The 21,694-nt window shown below is 47.0% G+C and overlaps 1 protein-coding gene across 2 annotated transcripts in view; it reads left to right on the top strand.

Annotated features, from left to right (window-relative positions):
• The window catches only part of FAM107B (family with sequence similarity 107 member B), a 220,526-nt gene that overhangs the window by 123,128 nt on the left and 75,704 nt on the right, over positions 1–21,694 (top strand). The window contains exon 1 of one of the 2 annotated variants that reach the window (XM_059059238.2): positions 13,998–14,090. The exons of the other annotated variant lie outside the window; for it this stretch is intronic. The gene's annotated coding sequence lies outside the window, so the exon portion shown is untranslated. Of the gene's footprint in view, positions 1–13,997; positions 14,091–21,694 lie in introns of those variants that run through there. 2 annotated transcript variants of the gene reach the window in all.

Raw genomic sequence — 21,694 nt, 5'->3', positions numbered from 1 at the left:
TATACCAGCTTCCTCCAGTTCCTCCCCTACCATTCTGTTCTTTTTTTTTTTTTTGCTGTACGCGGGCCTCTCACTGTTGTGGCCTATCCCGTTGCGGAGCACAGGCTCCGGACGCGCAGGCTCAGCGGCCATGGCTCACGGGCCCAGCCGCTCCGCGGCACGTGGGATCCTCCCGGACCGGGGCACGAACCCGTGTCCCCTGCATCGGCAGGCGGACTCTCAACCACTGCGTCACCAGGGAAGCCCTCCCCTCCCATTCTTTCTTTCTTTTGTTTTAAATTGAAATATAGTTGATTTATAATATTGTGTTAGTTTCAGGTATAGAACAAAGTGATTCAGATATATATATATATTTAAAAATTTTCCATTCTAGGTAATTTCAACATATTGAGTATATTCCCTGTGTTATACAGCAAATCCTTGTTGCTTACCTATTTTATATCTAGTAGTGTGTATCTGTTAATCCCAAGATCCTAATTTATCCCCCCCTTTCCCCTTTGGTAACCATAAGTTTGTTTTCTATCTCTGTGAGTCTGTTTCTGTTTGGTAAATAGATTCATTTGTATTATTTTTTAGATTTCACTTATAAGTGATGTCATACAATATTTGTTTTTCTCTGTCTGGCTTACTTCACTTAAGTATGAGAATCTCTAGGTCCATCCATGTTGCTGCAAATGGCAAAATTTCCTTCTCTTTTATGGCTGAGTCATATCCCATTGTATATATGTGCCACATCTTCTTTATCCATTCCTCTGTCGATGGACACTTAGGTTGCTTCCATGTCCTGGCTATTGTAAATAGTGAATACTGCCTCCCGTTCTTTCTTGAGCTGCCCCATCCAGGTCTCCACCCCTGCTGCTCTACCAGTGACATAGTGTGTAAATCCAAGGGTCAGTTCTCAACCCCCATCTTGCTGGGCTTCCAGCAGTGTTTGAGATAGCTGACCGCTCTAGCCTTCTTGAAACACTGGTCTCACCTGGCCTCCAGAACGCTAATCTCTTGGTTTTCATTCTCTTTCACTGGCTGTGCCTTCTCAGTCTCTTTTACTACTTTGCAATTACCTCCCTGATCTTTAAATGCCAGGTGGTCCAGGGTGCAGACCTAAGTCATTTTCTTGGTGATATTTGCAGTCTTCTGGCTTTCGGTGTCATACACCCACAGATGACTCCTAAATGTATAGCTACAGCCTGGACCTCTCCTCTTAATTCTAAACCCATATCCAAGGACAGTTGACCCTTGCACAATGTGGGTTTTAGGGGCACAGACCCTTCCTGGAGTCGAAAATCCTAGTATAATTGGCAGTCGGCCCTCCACATCCGCAGCTCCTCATGGGCGGATTCAGCCAGCCAAGACTATGTAGTGTGCATTTAGGGAAAAGATCCCGGTATAAGTGGGTCTGTGCAGTCCAAACCCATGTGGTTCCAGGGTCAGCTCTACTTACTTGATCTTTTCACTTGGATCACTGAGGGCGTCTCAGACTCAATGTACCCAAAGCTGAACTTCTGATATTCTCACCTAGGGCGGTTCCTCTGATAGGCTCCCCCCTTCTCAGAAAAAGGAAACGCCATCCCTCCAAGTCCTCAGGCCCCAAACTTCGGAGTCAACCTTGACTCTTTTTTTCCTCCCTCCCATTCACCGTCTCATAATCCATCAGCCAATCCAGCTGGTTCTACCTTCACGATACCATCATGTGACCGTTTCTCATTGCTCTGATTCCAACCAATCATTCTCTCTCCCAGATGAGTGCACAGCCTTCCAAGCATTCTTTCTGCTGTCACCTTTGGTCCCCTGAGTCTATCTTCACCCCAGCAACTGGGTGAGCCCTTGAAAACATACGTCAAACAGGTCTCTCCCCTGCTCAAAACCCTGCCATGGCCTCCCAGCGCATTCAGAGTGAAAGCCAGATGCCCTTCTGCAGCTGCCAGGGCCTTCCATGCTCCGACCTCATTATTTATTATCTCTCATGGACCCTGCCCTTCGGCTCCGCCACCTTCCTGCTGTTCCTTGAATTTACCGTGTGTGTCAGCCTCACTCCCTCTGCACTGTTCTTCCAGCTACCTACGAAACTTCGCCTGCACAAGGAACGCCTTCATAGCCTTCAGGTGTTTGCTCAAATGTCACTTTCTCGGAGAAACCTTCTCTTGCCACCCTGTTTAAAAATGCACATTCCCACCACCACTTTCTATCCCCTTCCCAGCTTAATTTGTTTTATTTTATTTATTTTTTATTTTTATCGGGGTATAGTGGATTTACAATGTTCTGTTAGTTTCAGGTGTACAGCAAAGTGAATCTGTTATACATATACATGTATCCACTCCTTTTTAGATTCTTTTCCCATATAGGTCATTACAGAGTAATGAGTAGAGTTCCCTGTGCTCTACTGTAGGTCCTTATGAGTTATCTATCCAGCTTAATATTTTTTTCTATAGCGTAGCCATAACGAATGCTATCAAACATACTGCATGTCTTTCTATTGTTCTTCTCTTCTCTTCTCTTTTCTTTCCTTCTTTCCTTTCCTGTTTGACTCCTTGGTCTAGAGTATGCATCGGATAAAGGCAGGGATTTTTCTCTGTTGTGTTCACTGTTGTATTCTCAGGAACTAGAATAGAACAGAGCCTGGAACAAAGAACATACTTGACAAACACTGGGAAGTGAATAAACCCCCATTTTACTGATGGGAAAAACTGAGCCTTAGAGAAGAGGAATAACTTGGCCAAGGTTACTCAGCTGTTAAGCAGTGGATATAGGACACAAACTCCCATCATTTGGTCTGGGGACCTGATCACTGTAATATTCGGTCCTCTGGTAGGCAAAGCAAGCATTCTTTGTCTTACACAGGGAATGGAACTGTTCTCCGGGTATTTTTTATTATGTTATTTTATAAGTTCCATAATGTGAAAAAATTTGATTTTTTTCCCATTGTTGGGAGTTACAACTTGCTCAAAAATAAATGACAATAAAAGAACATATTAATTCTAAATCCACATGTCACTTTGTAGATTACAAAAAGAAAAGTTTTATTTGGGAATTCAGTTCTATTTTGAGAAGATAAGAAAAGTCAGGAATTGAATTAAATTTATTATCCAAAGTAGTACAATAGATCAGAAACATTTCATGAAAGAAGAAATATTCAGAGTTGTTCAGGACTTGGCTTACCTATTTTCATCCTAATCATACGAAGAACATAGCAAATTAGGAAAAAGTTATCTAGACATACGTTTTGAGGGCTGTTCATAACCAATAATATTTAAGACCCAGGTCTTTCTAAAACCTTAAGAAGCTAAATACTATTTCTGAAGATGTGTACAGTTCTTCTTTTAAAGTAATAACTCTGATCAGTAACTATAATTCATGAGAAAATGCATTATTCTATAAAAGTAAACTTCCCCTGCCTCTATATATTTTCTTAATTTTCAGCTCGGCTGAATTCATTAATGTTGGCTCCTTATGGCAACTGTTTGAGGGAAAAGAAAGCCATTTGAAAAATAAAAATTGTATATATTTACAGTATGTAACATGCTGATTTGATACACACATACATAGTGAAATGATTACTACAGCCAAGCTAATTAACATAATCTCACATAGTTACCATTTTGTCTGTGTGTGTGTGTGTGTGTGTGTGTGTGTGAGAGAGAGAGAGAGAGAGAGATGAGAGCACTTGAAATCTATTCTCTTAGGAAATTTCCAGTACACAATACAATATTATTAACTACAGTCACCATGCTGTATATTCTACCTCTAGGCTTATTCTTCCTACATAACTGCAGCTTAGTACTCTTTGACCAGCATTTCTCCATTTCCCCTGCCTTCCTGCCCCTAGTAACGGCCATTCTGTTCTCTGCTTCTGTGTATTTGACTCTTTTAGATTCCACATATAAGTGCGATCATGCAGTTCTGTTCTTTCTGTATCTGACTTATTTCATATTTTCATAATGTCCTCCAGGTTCATCCACACTGTTGCAAATGGCAGGTTTGGTTTCGTTTTGTGTTGTTTTGGCCGCGATACACGGCATGTGGGATCTTAGTTCCCCGACCAGCGATGGAACCCGTGCTTCCAGCAGTGTGAGCGTGGAGTCTTAACCACTGGACGGCCAGGGAAGTCCCTCTTTTTCTTTTTAAGGCTGAGTAATATTCCATTGTATATGCACATCACAATTTCTTTACTCATGGACAGACATTTAGGCTGTTTACTCGATACACAACTGTGAATGATTCTGCAGTGAACGCGAGGATGCAGATATTGTATCTCTCCAAAGTGCTGATGTCCTTTCTTTTGTGTGTACACCAAGAAGAGGGATTGCTGGGTCATACGGTAGTTCTATTTTTAAGAAAACAATTTCCTAAAGAAAGAAGTAACTTTGCATTTGAATCAAGGAAAAACCAGAGGTCTGGGTCTGAGGGAGGAAGGCTGACATAACTTGTTATACTGGGCGGGGCCGGCTGGTGCTACGGCTTGGGCAATAGTGTTTGCGACATGGGGCATATGGGAGGGGAGTAGTCCATAGATGTCCATTCAATGAGGATTAAGTATCTGTGGTCCGGGCAGAATTTGCTGGAGATGGAGAGGAACGAGTGGATATGAGAGGAATATAGTGAAAGCGATGGATTGGTTTTGTGACCCAAGCGGATGTAGGCCCGAGAGGAAATGAAGATTTACCTAAAGTGGTAGGACTGAGAGCGTTAGGGGTCCTCCTGATAAGGGGGTGGTGAGTAGGGAAGTTGAGAGTGAAAAGGGAAGTTCTGCTTCTAATTGGTCACGTTGATAAACTGTCTCTCAGAAAGATTAAGCATATCTCTAAGCCATGAATATCATTAATCATTTTGAAAATCAATTTCCATAGTACTGGGTTCCTCCTCTTCTGTGAGAAAATTTTAATTGCTGACCCAATTCCTCAGTAGCCTGTGGGACTCTCCCAGATTCCTATTTCATTCTGAGTTTGTTGTAGCAAGTGGAATTTTTCTGGGACTTTTTCCATTTCACTTAATTTTTCAGATAAAGTTGTTCCTAGTGTTTCTGTATTCTCTTTTGAGTATCTCTGAGTATCAATAGTTATGTATGCCTCCATTTTCATTCCTCATATTTTTTTTTACTTTGTCTCTCTTTCTGTATCTCATCATTTTGGACAAAGTTTTGTCCATTTTATTGGTCTTTTAAAGAAAAAGATAGTTTCATTCTACCTTTGCATTTCTTTCATTTATCCTTTTAAGTAGTTGTTTATGCACTCATGTAGATGAGAGCAGGGGGCTTAAGCAGTTGTTGAGAGGAACGATCTGGGAAAAGCAGGTGCATGTCAAAGTACGGTTTCCTGCAATGTGTCTCAGCTGTTGACTTGCAGAAGGGCAGTCATCAGGTCAAGCTGGAATCAGAACAAGGCAGGTTGTTTCGGTGACTGAGAAGCGCCTGGGGAGGATTACAAAACATCTCCAGAAACGAGCCCTCAGCTACCCCAGAAGGACTCTGCCCTTTTATCAGTCATTCTTTCTCTCTTTCCTTATCAAGTATAACTCCTTATTAATTTAACATTACCCAGCTACAGTTAATATTAGGTAGCATTTGGTGGAACACATAAAAGAATGTTATTGCTCTAACAGCATTTTTTAAAGCCCAGGAATCATTAGCACTTCAAACGTACGGCAATTCTCTAGGCAGAGTTAATAAGCAAGCTTCCTCTGGCAAGATTTAACATTAACTGCATTTTGGACTCTAGGTGCAAGCCCAGAGTGGACTGGGCAGTCCTCCCCTTGCAGCCAAGATGGGACAGCAGCAGAAAACCCATTAATGCTGTAATTTTTAGATATAGCATATATGTATAACACACCTCTCTCTATATACATGTATATGTGTGTGTGTGTGTGTGTGTGTGTGTGTGTGTAACAGTGCTGTAATTTTTACATGGAACATGCATTTATCTAGCTTTATGTTGCAATAAAATCATTAACCACTAAGTCCAGAGGAAATAGCCTGCAGTGAATTAAATATCTTGTCCAAAGTCACAAAGCTAGTTGGTAGCAGAGCCATGATTTATATCCCTTCTGCCCTAGCCTAGTCTTTTTTCTATAATTCCATGGACTTACGTTATTGCATTGCTTAAAAGGCAGGTAAGTATATATAAATGGCATTCAACTAGTTATTACCGAGTCAAGCATTTTAAGGGATACTTCCTGCTAATAGAAATGTATCTGGAATGTAGAGCAAGAAGAAAAAAAAGTTGAAGCAAAATGTAGAGTGTTCTCAGTGAATTGGCCACTTGTTTTCTGTGTTAGTTATTCGAATCAGGAAGCATATAGGAATTATCTTTATTATGCTTACGTGCAGAGATTATTTGTTTACTCATTAATATTTACTATTAAGACATCTTAATATTTTTGACAGGATGAGCATCTGAGTGTTTTTTCCCCTCCCTTTGCTTTTAGAGATTTTAGTTTTAATGTACAGGAAGACAGTCAGGAAATCCTCTTTTTCTGGTTTTGGATTTATGTAAAGAAAAAGACGTAAAACTCAGAACTTTGCATCATGCCCTAGTTGTTTATGTGACTAACAGCTGTTTCTTTTGACTCTTAGGCGATATTTAGTTGCAGATGTTAATCACCATTATATTATAGAGTCCCTTTAATTTTAAAATTATGAATAACAAAGAGCAAGTGTTTTGTAAAAAAGGAAATCAAACATTTGAGGCAACACATATATTAAAGGTTTTGAAATGACAATTCTCCTGAATTTTAAGCTGTCTAGAAATGGCAAAGTGTTCCGTTACATTATGAAGCACGGCTCTGTTGTGGAGTTTGCCAAATGCTTTGTAGCAGATAACCAACTATTAAAGGGGAGAGTGTTCATTTGTCTTAGTGGTGCTACTAGCATATTGAATGAAGTGATTCCATTCCTGTGCTCACGAATGCTCACGCAAAGAGGCTATTTTAAAGTAACAGCTCATGATCTTGCTTATAGCACATGCTTTTGGATTTGGGTCTGTCACTTTGATCCTTTCTAAGTACCACTAATTTTAAAAGGTACATATACGCTGTATTTGCTTGGACAGCCATATACATCTTTTCGCAAAACACTTCCACAAATGAGTTCTATAAGTCTCTTCATTGAAAAGCGTTATCTTCACGGTTATAGAATATTGCATTAGTGTGATGCAACAGTGGTGCAAAGCAGCTAAGCAAAATAAAGGAAACACTATTACATGCATATTATTTTGCTGTTTAAGTGATAAAATTAGTGTGCCATATTCTTTTTTTTTTTTTTTTTGCGGTATGCGGGCCTCTCACTGTTGTGGCCTCTCCCGTTGCGGAGCACAGGCTCCGGACGCACAGGCTCAGCGGCCACGGCTCACGGGCTTAGTTGCTCCGCGGCATGTGGGATCTTCCCGAACCGGGGCACGAACCCATGTCTCCTGCATTGGCAGGCGGATTCTCAACCACTGCGCCACCAGGGAAGCCCAGTGTGCCATATTCTTAACTTTGTTTTTCTTTTCCTAGTTTTTCAGTAATCAGGTCATCACAGTTTAATGAAGATTTACTACCCCTGGAGCTGTGTGGGAGCGAGGTTATTAACCTAACCGGAACTCCTTCTTAGGCCTGGCTTCTTCTGGTTTATCTAAGTAGCTGATGAGCTTGTATGTGATACCTCCCCAAGGCCTCCATCTTCTGCCCGCCCTCACATCTGTAAGGTTTTTTGTTTGTTTGTTTTTGCGGTACGCGGGCCTCTCACTGCTGTCGCCTCTCCCGTTGCGGAGCACAGGCTCCGGACGCGCAGGCGCAGCGGCCACGGCTCACGGGCCCAGCCGCTCCGCGGCACGTGGGATCCTCCCGGACCGGGGCACGAACCCGCGTCCCCTGCATCGGCAGGCGGACTCGCAACCACTGCGCCACCAGGGAAGCCCCTGTAAGTTTTATACTAAAGAACATCTGTCCATCTGCCTATCAGTCCATCTATTTATATTCTGGATTATATGGGCAGAATTCTGTCCCCTGGTATACACACACCTTCTCCCAGTTACTCAGTTATATACCAATCTAGGTACTGCTGGGAAGGAATTTTGCAAATCAAAGGAAGGTCTCAAATCAGTTGACCTTAAGATTGGGAGATGATCTGGGTGAGCCTGAGCTAATCACATGAGCACTCTAAATCTGAGTCTAGAGGCAGAGATGGATGTGGGTGGAGATGAAGCGGGGCAGATATTAGAAGCACCAAAGGATTTGATGGGCACATGCTCACTAGATGATGGAAAGGGCCTCATAGTAAGGTATGTGGGCAGCTTTTAAGAGCTGAGAGTGCCTCCCACTTCAGCCAAAGGAAAATGGGAACCTCAGTCCTACAGCCACAAGGAACTGAATTCTGCCAGCAGGACCTTGAGCTCCAGATGAAGTGAGCCATGAGTCCTGCCAAGATCTTGATTTCTGCTTTGTGGGACCTTGGGTAGAGGAACCATCCAGACCGTGCCTGACTAAAGCCATGATGAGCTAATATATGTGGGCTAATTCTGTGGTAATTAGTTATGCAGCAACAGATAACTAATACACTGATTTAGAACCTGGTCAACCTTAGCTTCTTTAGTGTCCTAAAGCCTTTGTCCTTTTCCCCCCGCCTCTCATTCTTATTTGAAGCCAGAAGCAAAAAAGCAGAAATCACATACATACTTTGATCTCTCAGTTCAGGACGTGAGACCAGTAGCAATTTGTTGAATCTGTTGTGGGTTTTATGTTTAATTGCAAAGGGTTTTGGCTTGTTTATAATCAGGATTTCCCTTGAGATGACTGCTATCACCTGTCACAGCTACCCTCCATGCTGGAGTTCCTTAACTCTGATGCAGGGGAAGATTATTTGCAAAGATGGCTACAACAACTCCTCCAATCGTACATAGCATCCTTGTATTCAGGTCCCTTTGAAATATGACCACCGCTTTACCATCAAGGGGTGGAGCCCCCAAACCTTGGATTTGGGCTAGATCTGTGATATTTTCTTTTTTTTTTTTTTTTTTTTTGCGATACGCGGGCCTCTCACTGTTGTGGCCTCTCCCGTTGCGGAGCACAGGCTCCGGACGCGCAGGCCCAGCGGCCACGGCTCACGGGCCCAGCCGCTCCGCGGCACGTGGGATCCCCCCAGACCGGGGCACGAACCCGTATCCCCCACATCGGCAGGCGGACTCCCAACCACTGCGCCACCAGGGAAGCCCTAGATCTGTGATATTTTCGAACGACGGAATGTAGCAGGATGACCTTGAGGTTAGACCTCGGGGTTAGACGTCTTCCTCTTTCACCCTCTTGGACCAGCTGCCCCGGGAGGAAGTCACTGTGAGCCTGCACCTGAGGGACCCAAGCAGACAGCTCCAGTCAACATCTGGACTTTGAGACCACCCAGGACAAACTGGTCCCTAGCCAACCTCCCAGTGACAGTCAAACGCATGGTAGAGCCAAACAGAACAGAAACCAGAGCAGAAACAAGGTATCCCAGCCGAGCCTCATTCAAATTGCCAACCCACAGCACTGTGAGAAAATCATTCATTCTTATGTTAAGTCACTACGTTTTGATGTGATGTGTTATGCATTAATAGGTAGCTGATACAGATATTAAAGAACATGACTTTTAAAATATGAATTGAAAATTAAGATTTTATTTCTTTTTGAATGGATTATTATCTATTCAAATGGTCACGGACACAGTGCAAAATTTAAGATACAGAACAGTATACATATAACAATAAATTTCCCTCCTCTAGGGCACTGTTAAGCCTTTCTCATCTGTTTGGAGTTCTGCAGGATGATGGCTTGGGCATAAGGCAACTATTTCAAGATTGTGTATAAGGAAAATGACCAAGTGGGAGATAAAGGACAACATATCTCATTCCAGATTGATTTGCTTTGTTCCACTTTATGTTCCCACATGTTCATCTCTGCTTTCCTCAGTTTTCCTTAGGAGTGAATTTAAAAGGGCCCCCTATGTCAAAGCAAGAGGATGAGGTTAAAGTTGAGTGTATGGGTGGTCTTGCGGGTGAGTGTTTTAAGGTGGAAAATTATTATGTATGCTTTGCAGTAAAGTACGATCAGAGAATCTATCACCAGTGATTGGTTAAAGGACTCAAAAGCCACTCAGGGGAGCATTTTCTTTGTTTTGTATGTGGAGAAAGTGAGCAATGGGCCTCTATATACCTGGTGAAGTGTGTCAGCCCAATAGTAGAAACCCAAGGAGGTGCCACCGGCTCACCTGACCTTCCTGGGATTCTGTCCACATCCAGAATATGGAATCTACAGGACATCAGAGTCAGGCTGAGAGTTAGGTGTCACCTGACATACTCCTGGGAAGTCTAGCTGTGCCCTGAAAATCCAGGCTTATTTATTGGACAAACATCTATCATGCCTGTACTGTGGTCCAGGCACTGTTGATAGAGGCTGTGGATACAAGTATAAATATCACTCTGGTCCATAATCTTTAAGTTCTTATTTCCGGAGTCCACCCACAGTGACTCCAGGGGCCCCAAGCCAAATTGGATACTTGATCCTACCTGGGTTAAAATCCCCCTAAGATTCTCAGGAATGTGAAATACAAGCCCCAAACAGTAGACTTAATGAATGGGTGTTGGCATCCTGTCTTTTAATAAAGCTATGACTCAAGAAGTTCAAAGTAAATATTTGATGGACTTCTTAATTTTTGGTTTAAAAGAAATAATGGTTCCTGATACAAAGGAAAGTCCAAGGCTGAGATCCTTGGGCATTAATACCTCAGTCTATGGAATAAGCTGTTTCTCACCAGGGCAGGGAAAGGCTGTGTGGTCACTTATCACGTCTAGACACTCTGTTCACTGCCCTGGTGTCATAGTAGTTTGTCCAGGCTGCTTTGAGGTGGGGGGGTACATTATAGGCTCGCTGGTGGGTCCGTGCTTTTCCAGTGTTAAGAGTCTAGAATCTAATGCATGCTTCTCGTATTAGTCGGCTGAGCTGCCATAACAGTGGCTTAAACAACAGTCATTTATTGTCTCACAGTTTTGGAGGCTGGAAGTCCAAGATCAAGGTGTCAGCAGTGTTGGTTTCTGGTGAGGCCTCTTCTTGGCTTGCAGATGACTACCTTCTATCTGTATCCTCACATGGCCTCCTTGTGTGCGCAGAGAGACAGATCTCTGGTATCTCTTCCTCTTCTTTTTTGTTTTTTTGCGGTACGCAGGCCTCTCACTGTCGTGGCCTCTCCCGCTGCGGAGTGCAGGCTCCGGACGCGCAGGCGCAGCGGCCATGGCTCACGGGCCCAGCCGCTCCGTGTCACGTGGGATCCTCCCGGACCGGGGCACGAACCCGCGTCCCCTGCATCGGCAGGCGGACTCTCAACCACTGCGCCACCAGGAAAGCCCGAGACATCTTTTTAAAGGCTACCAATTTTATTTGTGTACCATATTATTACAGAAAAAGCTAATTGTGTAGAGTTAAATTTTAATAAATTTAATGTTATGTAACAAAAAGTTCAAATGAATAAATTCTCTATTCTAAATCTATTGTTTTACAGTTCACTTTTATATTTTTTTTGAATTTTTCTTTTTCTTTTTTTTTTTTTTTTTTTGTGGCACGCGGGCCTCTCACTGTTGTGGCCTCTCCCGCTGCGGAGCACAGGCTCTGGACGCGCAAGCGCAGCTGCCATGGCTCACGGGCCCAAATGCTCCGCGGCACGTGGGATCTTCCCGGACCGGGGCACGAACCCACGTCCCCTGCATCGGCAGGCGGACTCTCAACCACTGCGCCACCAGGGAAGCCCTTCTTCCTCTTCTTCTAAGGTCACCAGTCCTACTGGATTAGATCTCCAACCTCATGACCTCATTTAACCTTAATTACCTCCCTAAAGGCCCCATCTCCAAATACAGTCACATCAGGGGGGAGGGTTTCAACATATGAATTTGGGGAAGACACAATTCAGTCCCTAACATTTCTTATTTGCCAGATACTGGGTTAAGCAGGAGGATATAAAGATATGTATATCTATCAAGTATAAACTCTGCTCAAGGAGAGCACATATTTATAATACAGTGCACTAATTATAAGGCCATGCTAGGTATGGGAAGGGCAGAAAAGGTCCATTCAGTCTGAGCAGGTCAGGAAGTCTTCTCAGAGCAACTTGGATCTCAGAGAGGAGAGAAGCTCTTGGGGGTTGGGGGGGGCTATGAAGGTGTGCCGGGCAGAGAGGAGGCATAGAAAAGCCCAGCAGATGACAAATTATTTCATCCAGTCCTCATAGTCACAAAACAGGGCCGTTTAGCAAATACAACACTCTGGCTGAGTGTTTGGGTGTTTGTTTGGGGGATGCAGCAAGAGCCCAGGGAAGCCGTCAAGGTGGTATCAAGAGGTATGCTGCTCTATGGGGTACGAAGGAGCTTGAACTTGGTCATGTAGTGGGGACTGGGCATCCCTTAAAGGGTTTTGAGAGCAGATGTGCAAGTGGAATGTTCACTGGGGAAGCAGTTTGGAGGAAAAGCATATGTGAGATTGGGGTCTGGGGACAGCTGGGGGGGGCTACCGCCACAGTGTGTTGACAGACCCCCAAAGGCCAGCTGGAGCAGAGCCAGTGGGATGGGGACGGGGAGGGCTATCAAGCCGTCACACAGAATGTGCAGGACCCGGAAGTGACTCCCATGTAGGAAGTGAGGGGAAAATCTAGGCTGGATCCCAGGTTCTGCTTTAGTGACTGGTGGACCCATTGCCAAGAACAGAACCAACACAACCCAAGAATGGGAGGGAAGTAAGACTTGCCGGGAAACGCTGTGGATAAAGTTCACACAGGTCAATTTCTTGGGCTGGGAAGGAGCCCATCTCCCTCAATCCTGTGGTGGCAGGTGACCCCACCCCTCAGTGGGCTTCAAGGCCTAGGGATGACCAGGCTCTTGAAGTGCTGTGACTTTCCAGCATCTTTGGAGTAAGTAATTGGTTTACCAAAATCCATAATTGATATGACTTTTCTGTGTGATCATGACCCAAGCTGTTTCAGTCAGAAAAGCTTCCCAGTAAATAAGCCCTTATTTATCTGTTGCCAAGAAAATTAAAAAGCTTTTGCTCTAAAATCCATTACATGCTGTCTTTATTGTTTGTTACTCTGAAACATATCTCCCATTTTTTTTACCTGCTGTGATTCACGTAGATTGTAATCTAAGAGTCTCGGGGTTGGGCAGAGAAGCGATTTGCTGTAAGGGAGCTGAGAAAAACGAAAATCCGAGAGGAAAAGAGAGGAAAAACAAACCCTTTTCTCCTTCGCGTAAGGGTAAACCTCCAATTACCCTTTGGAGAGCGAGGGGGCGGGGGGGAGGCTGAGCAAATTCCCAGGTCACTGGGTTTCAGGCTCTGGCTGGACAGGACATTTGATTCCGTGTCCCTCTGAGTTTTCTTCGGTGACGTGTTGGCGGAATTTCAGTGCGGACGGTCTCTCCGAATGTCACAGGAGTGGAGTGGCCATGGAGGCCAGGCACCCACCAACCAGTCCCGAGTACTTGCGGTCGTGTGTGTGTGTGTGTGTGTGTGTGTGTGTGTGTGTGTGTGTGTGAGAGAGAGAGAGAGAGAGAGAGAGAGAGAGAGACACAGAGACAGAGACAGACAGAGACACAGAGAGGTCTTTGATTGTGGGCCTAGCAAACGGGCGCCTGTCACCTTTAATTTCCCATTTCTCTCTCATCTGGTGACACAGTTTTTTTCTTCCAATATTCCCTCTGCTTTGAGAGATTCCGAAGGCAGCCAAACTAAAACCACAGAACGAAAACCTCCAGGATTCAAATTGGCAGACTTTTTCCCGGCGCAGTCCCCGCGGGCCGCGGTCCGGAGCGCCGAGGGGCAGCCAGCGCGGCGGGGCGTGTCCGGGGCGTGTCCTCAGCGGCCTAGCTCCGCCCCGCCTCGCCGCTTAATTCGGACGCGCGGGGCCGCGGGGTGTGAAAGAGCTTCTCTGCGCCGGACTGGCCGCGCCGCCGCCGCCGCCGCCGCCGCCGCAGCCGTCGGAGCCGCAGTCGGAGCCGCCGCCCGCGCCGCCTCCGGGCCTCCCTGAGCCGCTGGGCCGCTGGGCGCCGCCGCGGCCGCCCGGAGCGAGCTCCGCGGAGGGAGCCGCGCGCCTTTGTGCGCGCGCCGAGGTGGGTTCGCCTACCGCACTTACTTTGCACACAAAGACTGGGAGCGCGGGGGAGGCGGGGTGCCCGCCGGGGGACCACGGCGCGGCCAGCCAGCCGACCGCCCTGCTCCAACCCCCGGCGCGAGGGTCCCCCGGGCGGGAAGGGCCGCCGGGCTTCGCTGGGCGGGGGTCCCTGCGTGCGCTGGAGGACGGCGCGCCGGGCGGTGGGCGTGCAGGGAGCCCGGGCCACCCCGCGCCGTGCCGGGGACGAGCCCGGGGTGCGGGGTCGGGGCGTGGCAGGGGTCGCGCGCGGGGGTACCCGAGGCTCGGGGGTGCAGGGGATGGGGGGGGTGGGCGCCGTGAGGGAGGCGAGCCTGGGCGGCCGCTCCGCTCGGCTCATTGTTGCTTCCTCGGCCCTGAAAATGGAGAGACCCTGCCTGGAGCGGGGATGCGCTGCCCACCGGGTGCGCCGCGCGCGGCCAGATGCCGAGCCCTGGGCGCCCGGCTCGCCCCCCGCAGCCCCGGCCGCCGCGAAGCCTCCTCCGCCTGGGCAAACAGAGGCGGGGCCGCGGGGGCTGTGAGCCGCTGGTTTAAAGGTGACCGGGGCACCGTTTCCAAACAGTCTGCAAGTAACTTTTCCATTTTTGCCTCTTCTCCGCTCTCGCTACTCCAGTGAACCTAGTATGTTGGGTGGCGTCTGCCCCCAAGGAGTCGTAAAATTCGGGTTCTCATAACTTCTCAAGCATCTTCAGGTCCCTCGGGGATGGCGTGGATGCGTCTGGCCAAGTTTTGACGTGCTGTGTAGGGGATGGTAACAGTCCCTCTGAAATGCGAAGCGAAATCCCGCAGAGGATAAATGCCATATCTTTTTCTCTGCAGCAAGATACCATACCCTTCCTTCCTTGGAAAGACTTGACTTAATGACAGTAGAGCAAAGTTGTTTAATGAAAATGAGTTTGATATTCGAGATAAATACAGCAAACCGGAATGCGGCCTGTTAGGCTTTATATTTTTAACTTGAGGATTTCTTGCTAACAGGTACTTAGTTTCAACTCCGGCCACGTGTCCTCTCCATCACTTTGGAGATTTTAGCTGTCCAAGTTGTTTTAAGTTGAAATAGTATCTGGAGAGCCTGTCTAGAGAAGATTTCTTAGTGCTAGTTTTTTCCAGTTTAAAACTTTTAAGTATAAAATTATATATATTTATAAAAAAATTGAAAGGAAATATAGGGGGAAAAAAGTCACTCATGTACCAAACCACCCAAACATACCCTGAGGATAAAGGCATCTTTGCTTCATTTATGGCTTGGCAGCCATGGTGTGGAAATGCATGTGTGTGAATGAATAAATCAGGGAGTTACTGATTATTAATTTTTACCACTCCCATCAGTCTAAAACACAATCCCTGATAACTGTAGTCTACAGCGGTGTTTTGCCAAGTCGTTTGAAGTGTATTTCCTTATAGCCTTGCAGATAACCACCTATAAGAAGGGGGAGAGAAGAAAGAGAAAAAACAATGCAAGTTCCACTTAATAGGGAAGAACGGACTCATAGAAGCATTTAATGTACTATATTCTTTGGATTTCAGGAGTAGTTTCAGATTGGCTTTTTTTTAAAAAATAAAAGTAAACCTTTTGGCTTTTAACATATTCAAAAAAATAAAATTGTGTTCTGAGATCCATGAGAAATATGTGATGGAAAGGAACTCTTTGTAGAACAAGGAATAGCCATGGTTTTGTAGCTGGTGACTTGCTTTGCTTCTAAAAGACCTTGCGTTGAGAAAGTAAAATAAGAAGGGTTTTCCTATAAGTGGAGAGTAGTTCCGCGTGCCTGTGTTCTGTGAAAAAAACAAAAACAAAAAACACATTGTTCCACCCCAGATTTAGCCACTGAATGCTTTTGTCATTACATACTTTTATTTTCCACTTGTAAAATGTTCCGACATTTAATTTCTCCAATATGCAAAGTTAAAAAGAGGGTTTGGAGACAACTGTTTAGAAGCACTAGATCCTTAGGATGATGCAATACTTTTTGAAGGCAGAAGAATTTACAAGAAGGAAGTTGTGGTTATGTACTGTCAGGTGCAATCTTTGTTTGTGTTTCTAACGTGGGGCTCCTTAATCTGTGAGCGTGCTTGGATGGGTTACGGTGCAGAACAGTCAGCCCTCCGTATCCCCAAGTTTCACCTCCCCACATTCAAACAACCAAGGATCGAATCCGCAGGTGCCAAACCCGCGGACACAGAGGGCCCACCGAATCTGTTGTACTGCACCATTTTATATCGGGGACTTGAGCATCTGCGGATTTAGGTATCCTCGGGGGTCCTGGAACCAGTACCCTGTGGATATGGAGGGTCAACGGCAGTGACCTGTGGGTGTGCGAAGTATGTAATCTGCTGTAATAACGGCACATCTCTCCAACCAGAAGTCAAAAGAAACTAAACTAGGGGCCATCAGAGTCTCTCAATCTCATTTGTCAACCCTCCTGTGACTTTGAACTGTCTGAGCAGCACAGCCAAGCTGGACGTGAGGTCGGAGTTGAGCTGCTTTGCTCTTAAAAAAGTTCTGCTGCCTCGCAGGGTGGAGAGGAAAGTTTGGGAGTGGTCCAGGGTTACAGACTTGTATGGGTCTTTGTGATGGCCAGACACCTGTCCCTGTTGCCTGGAGGTTCCATTCCTGGGATGTTTAGAAGCAGACTTGGTTTGTGCTCGAGAGAAGTGCTCTGGGAGATCCGGGTCCTGAACTGTAAGTGGTAGGATGGGTGCTGTCCACCCTCCCTTCCTCCCTCCCTCTCTCCCTTCCTTCCTTTTACTTTTTTTAAACATCTTTATTGGAGTGTAATTGCTTTACAATGGTGTGTTAGTTTCTCCTATATCACAGAGTGAATCAGCTATATGCATACATATATCCCCCTATCTCCTCCCTCTTGTGTCTCCCTCCCACCCTCCCTATCCCACCCCTCTAGGTGGTCACAAAGCACCGAGCTGCTCTCCCTGTGCTATGCGGCCGCTTCCCACTAGCTATTTAATGCCACATGTAAAGGTGGAAAAGTCTTTTAAAGATTTTTGAGGGGGAGTGGTTAAGGCATGGAAAACTTTTCTCCAAAAAAGAGGGAACATAGTAGGTTAGTAATATAGCTTCATATTCTTTTTTTTTTTTTTTTTTTTTGCGGTACGCGGGCCTCTCACTGTTGTGGCCTCTCCCATTGCGGAGCACAGGCTCCGGACGCGCAGGCTCAGCGGCCACGGCTCATGGGCCCAGCCGCTCCGCGGCACGTGGGATCTTCCCGGACCGGGGCACGAACCCACGTCCCCTGCATCGGCAGGCGGGCTCTCAACCACTGCGCCACCAGGCAAGTCCAAGCTTCATATTCTTAATGCCCCATCTGCCCCTTCCCTCCAGAATTCTCTGTGCAAATGTTTGGAGAAAAGGGGCCAGGAGGTTTGGTTGGGTGAGGTCTAGATTTTAGGCATTTTTAGAAGTCCCCGGATATCTTGAGGTATTGACTTGTCGGCCTTCTTTAAGTCTGGAGAAAGTAGCTGTGAGCGCTGACCCGTTTTTGCATCTCACTTGGGCTCACGTCATGTAGGGAAAGCTGTGTGCAGCTAGGGAGTCTGTGTGCGCAGCCCCGGGCCACTTAGTGCTGGGATGACCTGATGATGCGACTTCACTGTGTTTTTTTGTGTAATTTCCTTGTTTAAGCATGGCTTTGTTTTGCTTTTCCTTTGTGAAGCAGACCAGTTTCTCCCCTTTTCCTTCTTGTGCAAGAGGTGCTGGGCCCCATCCGTCTGAACTTTAAACTTTTCCTTACACTGAGTACCTAGGGAACGCCGCTGAAAAGGAGTCAGTGCTTTTCACCGCATCTGACGCTGCTGATTCCTAGACCCCATCAGTAAAAGAAAGAAGTTCATTGGCCAGCTGCCACTTCGTCCTGGTAAATCGTCAAGTGGCTATTTTTGAGGCTGATGGGGGAAGCTTTGTCTTCTATTCATTCCTTCATTGAATAAACATTTCCTTAGTGCCTCCCATGTGCCCGCACTGCCCTTGCATCGGGCATATCGCAGTTGACAAGTCCCATGGGGTCCCTGTCCACATGGCAGGGCAGGCGAGGCAGATATTTAAAGAATTGCATGAATTACACAGGCATTGTTTGATGACCGTGATATTAAGAGCTGTGAAGGGAAGGTAGCACTTTGTGAATTAAGGCATCTCAGAAAAAATGATGGAAATCCCACCTAGGGCTGCAGGATTGGGTTTCTGACTCTAAGGTGAAGGGTAGGGCAAGAGGCGTCAAGGGGACCGAGCGTGATTTGCCCAGGGCTGATCAGTTAAAGAGCAAGGTGTAGGGGCTTGGCGGAACACATTTGGAGGACCGTTCGGTTGTGTCTAGAATGTGGCTGAGGGGTTGGGACACTTTCTAGTGCAGAATTGAGGAGGGACTGGGAAATCGTAGTCTTGTTCCCGTGTTCTCGCTGAAGGTAAACCTGCAGGCCGGTGGCCCTGGGAAGCCAGCTGTGGTGAGGACATGGCGTGCCCACCCCAGGTTCTGTTACAAATGAAAAGATAAGAGGGGGCTGTGGGGCAATTGTGGGAAAACTTATTTAAGCATGTTTTCCAGACTCAGGTGAACTGTAGGAAGGAAAATGGAGAGCAGTGCAGAAAAAGGAAGGACCGCTGCTTTAACACAAGGTGTATCCTTTAGCAGTTCCGTCTTACCGAGGATCTCATTTAAGGTCAGGCAGCTGGTCAGAGCAATTGTAAAGCAGTAGCTGTAGTCTGTGTTGTGTGTGCCTGGGGAGAGGTGGGAGGGAGGCGTACTTTGGTGACAGTAATTTTCCCTACCCACCGTATCGTCTTAGGGTTTTGCAGGGTGAAGAAAAGCTCCCTCCACCCTTAGAGCCATGAAACAATGTGATTCTGGTCTGTCCTCAGTGCTATTCCTGGTCATGCTACTGAATTATAAATCCTTAGCAGTTGTTACACGGAGAAGTCTTAAATGGGGAATTGCAGAGCCTAGGCAGAAGATAGAAAAAGTGCAGGTAGACCAGCTGTCCGCATCCTGGTGGGCGGTAGTTGCGCCATTGTCTGGGGTATTTTTCTTGCCTCGTTCTCTGTTCTCCTTTCTGTTGTCAGTGCCAGGTGTATGATAGTGGAGCATCTATGGCCCTGTTCAGTGCCAGTCCTGGGCAGGGGGGTGGGATTGGGGAACGGGGCGTGTTAACGAATGTGCCATACAGTTTGGAGCTTTGAAACCAGATGTGTCTGAGTTAGTACCAGGCCCCGGCTTTGTGACCCCCACAAGTCACAGAGCCCCCGGGGGCTTTAGTGCTCTTGTTTGTGAGATGAACTTTGTAAGATCTACCTCAGAGGGCCCGAAGCCCGAAACACATGGTCCCTGAGCATGGCCAGCCGAAGGTGTTTAGGCTCTCGCGCCGTCGCCCACAGATTTTTGGTAACAGCAGTGATGCCAAGATGCCGATGAGGGACACTGGTGGCGGGGGGGCGGAGGATGAGGGACTTCTCCCTTCTCTCCTTATCTGACCTTTCAGGATGCCTTCATGCCTTCAGGAGTGTTTTAAAGAATCTGGCTTTGCTATCAGAAATGGCATGTTTTCTTCTATTCTTGGACACAGGTTCTGGCACCCTTCATAAAGTGACATAACCAAGTGTCCAGGAGAGAGGCCGTGATCCTGTGGTGTCAGCTTTTCTGTGTCGTTATTAGTATATGTAACACAGAGCGCACTCCGTGAGCATTGAGGTTAAAGCTCACATTTTATCCAGGTTTTTGAGGCATGTGGGCCTGATCCATGCTCATGAGTTTACAAAACCATGCAGTGCTCTTACAAACTCCCTCTGTATAAATAATCAGAAGTTGTTTCTGGATGTCTGATGGAGAGGTACGAAAATTCCCCTGTGCTGGAGGAAGTTAAGAGTGTCACTGTGGGGCTTCCCTGGTGGCGCAGTGGCTGAGTGTCCGCCCGCCGATGCAGGGGACGCGGGTTCGTGCCCCGGTCCGGGAGGATCCCACGTGCCACGGAGCGGCTGGGCCCGTGAGCCGTGGCCGCTGCACCTGCGCGTCCGGAGCCTGTGCTCCGCAGCGGGAGAGGCCACAACAGTGACAGGCCTGCGTACCGCAAAAAAAAAAAAGAGTGTCATTGTGAATATGTATATATAGAAGGACTTTCTTTAGAATGTTCTTTTCTCTTACAACTTAATGTTATTTAAAATCAATAAAGCGGGTCTTCCCTGGTGGCGCAGTGGTTGAGAGCCCGCCTGCCAATGCAGGGGACACGGGTTCGAGCCCTGGTCCAGGAAGATCCCACATGCCGCAGAGCAACTAAGCCCGTGCGCCACAACTACTGAGCCTGCGCTCTAGAGCCTGCGAGCCACAACTACTGAGCCCATGAGCCACAACTACTGAGCCTGCCCTCTAGAGCCTGAGGGCCACAAATACTGAGCCCACGTGCCGCAACTACTGAAGCCCGCGCGCCTAGAGCCGGTGCTCCGCAACAAGAGCAGCCACCGCAATGAGAAGCCCGTGCACCGCAGTGAAGAGCAGCCCCTGCTTGCTGCAACTAGAGAAAGCCCGCGCGCAGCAGCGAAGACCCAACACAGCCAAAAATCAATCAATCAATAAATTTAAAAAGTAAATAAATAAACTAAAATAGATAAAGCTGTGGTCAGGGTTCTTTGACTTCCTTTCCTTTTTTCACGGATGCCCAGAGTCGTGTAGTGTGTTGGAAAGAGGGAGACCTAGTGTTCTAAAATGTCCAGAATCCTGAGCCCGGGTTCACCTTTGATTAGTGTGCATGTGGTTTTCGAGCAGGTCATTTACTTCTCTTTCTCTGCTTTCTCATCTATGAAGTGCAGAGAATCACCCTTGCCTGCCTCTTAGAGTGGTCTTAGGGTGAGGTGGAAGCCTGCCTTCGTTTCACCTGGTGGAACGCTTGGGACCGTCAGTTGTCGTTCCTGGACTGCCATAGGGTTCAGTAGCGTGCTGGCCACCCCTTCTAGGATCAGGTGACTCTTTGGAGGTGAGAGGAGGCAGGGCACAGAATGGTCAGGAGGACTGGCCGCTGCTGGGGGCGGGCAGGGAGCCTCAGTTATTCCGTGCTCGTGGAACGTGACACCGTGGATGTGTACTAGACTGTCAGACTTAAGAGTGCAACCTGCCTCAGGCAGGTAACCTCGTAGGGCTTCCACACTGTGATCTGTGAACTGTAATTATAATAAATAAGTATTCTTTTTATCACCAACTAACACTTCTTGAGCACTTCCTACCTGGCAGGTGTTGTGCTGAGCGCTTTGTGAGAGTTCTTTGTTCCTTCGGCAAGTATTTAACGTGTTTTCCTCTATGCCAGACCCTGTGCCAGACGCCGGGGCACGTGGGTAGGACAGTGTCAAAGTCCTGCTTGCGTAGAGCTTCTCTTCTAGAGGGAAGACAGAGTGTAAAGGAGAGCGTAGATGATGTGATTCCAGGCAGTGTCCCTGCTGTGAGGGAAATGAGGTCGAGGGGTTGGAGCCCAGCAGGAGCGGAGGTGGGGTTTGTCGTAGGGTGAGGCCCCTCTGTGGAGAACTTGAGCTCTGAATGAGGGAAGGGGTGAGCCTCGCCCCCATCCATCTGTGCA

Source organism: Kogia breviceps, chromosome 3, assembly GCF_026419965.1.
Source record: "Kogia breviceps isolate mKogBre1 chromosome 3, mKogBre1 haplotype 1, whole genome shotgun sequence".
Classification (NCBI taxonomy): domain Eukaryota; kingdom Metazoa; phylum Chordata; class Mammalia; order Artiodactyla; family Physeteridae; genus Kogia; species Kogia breviceps.
Note: the sequence above shows the minus strand (reverse complement) of the source record. Positions and strands in the feature narration are given on the sequence as shown.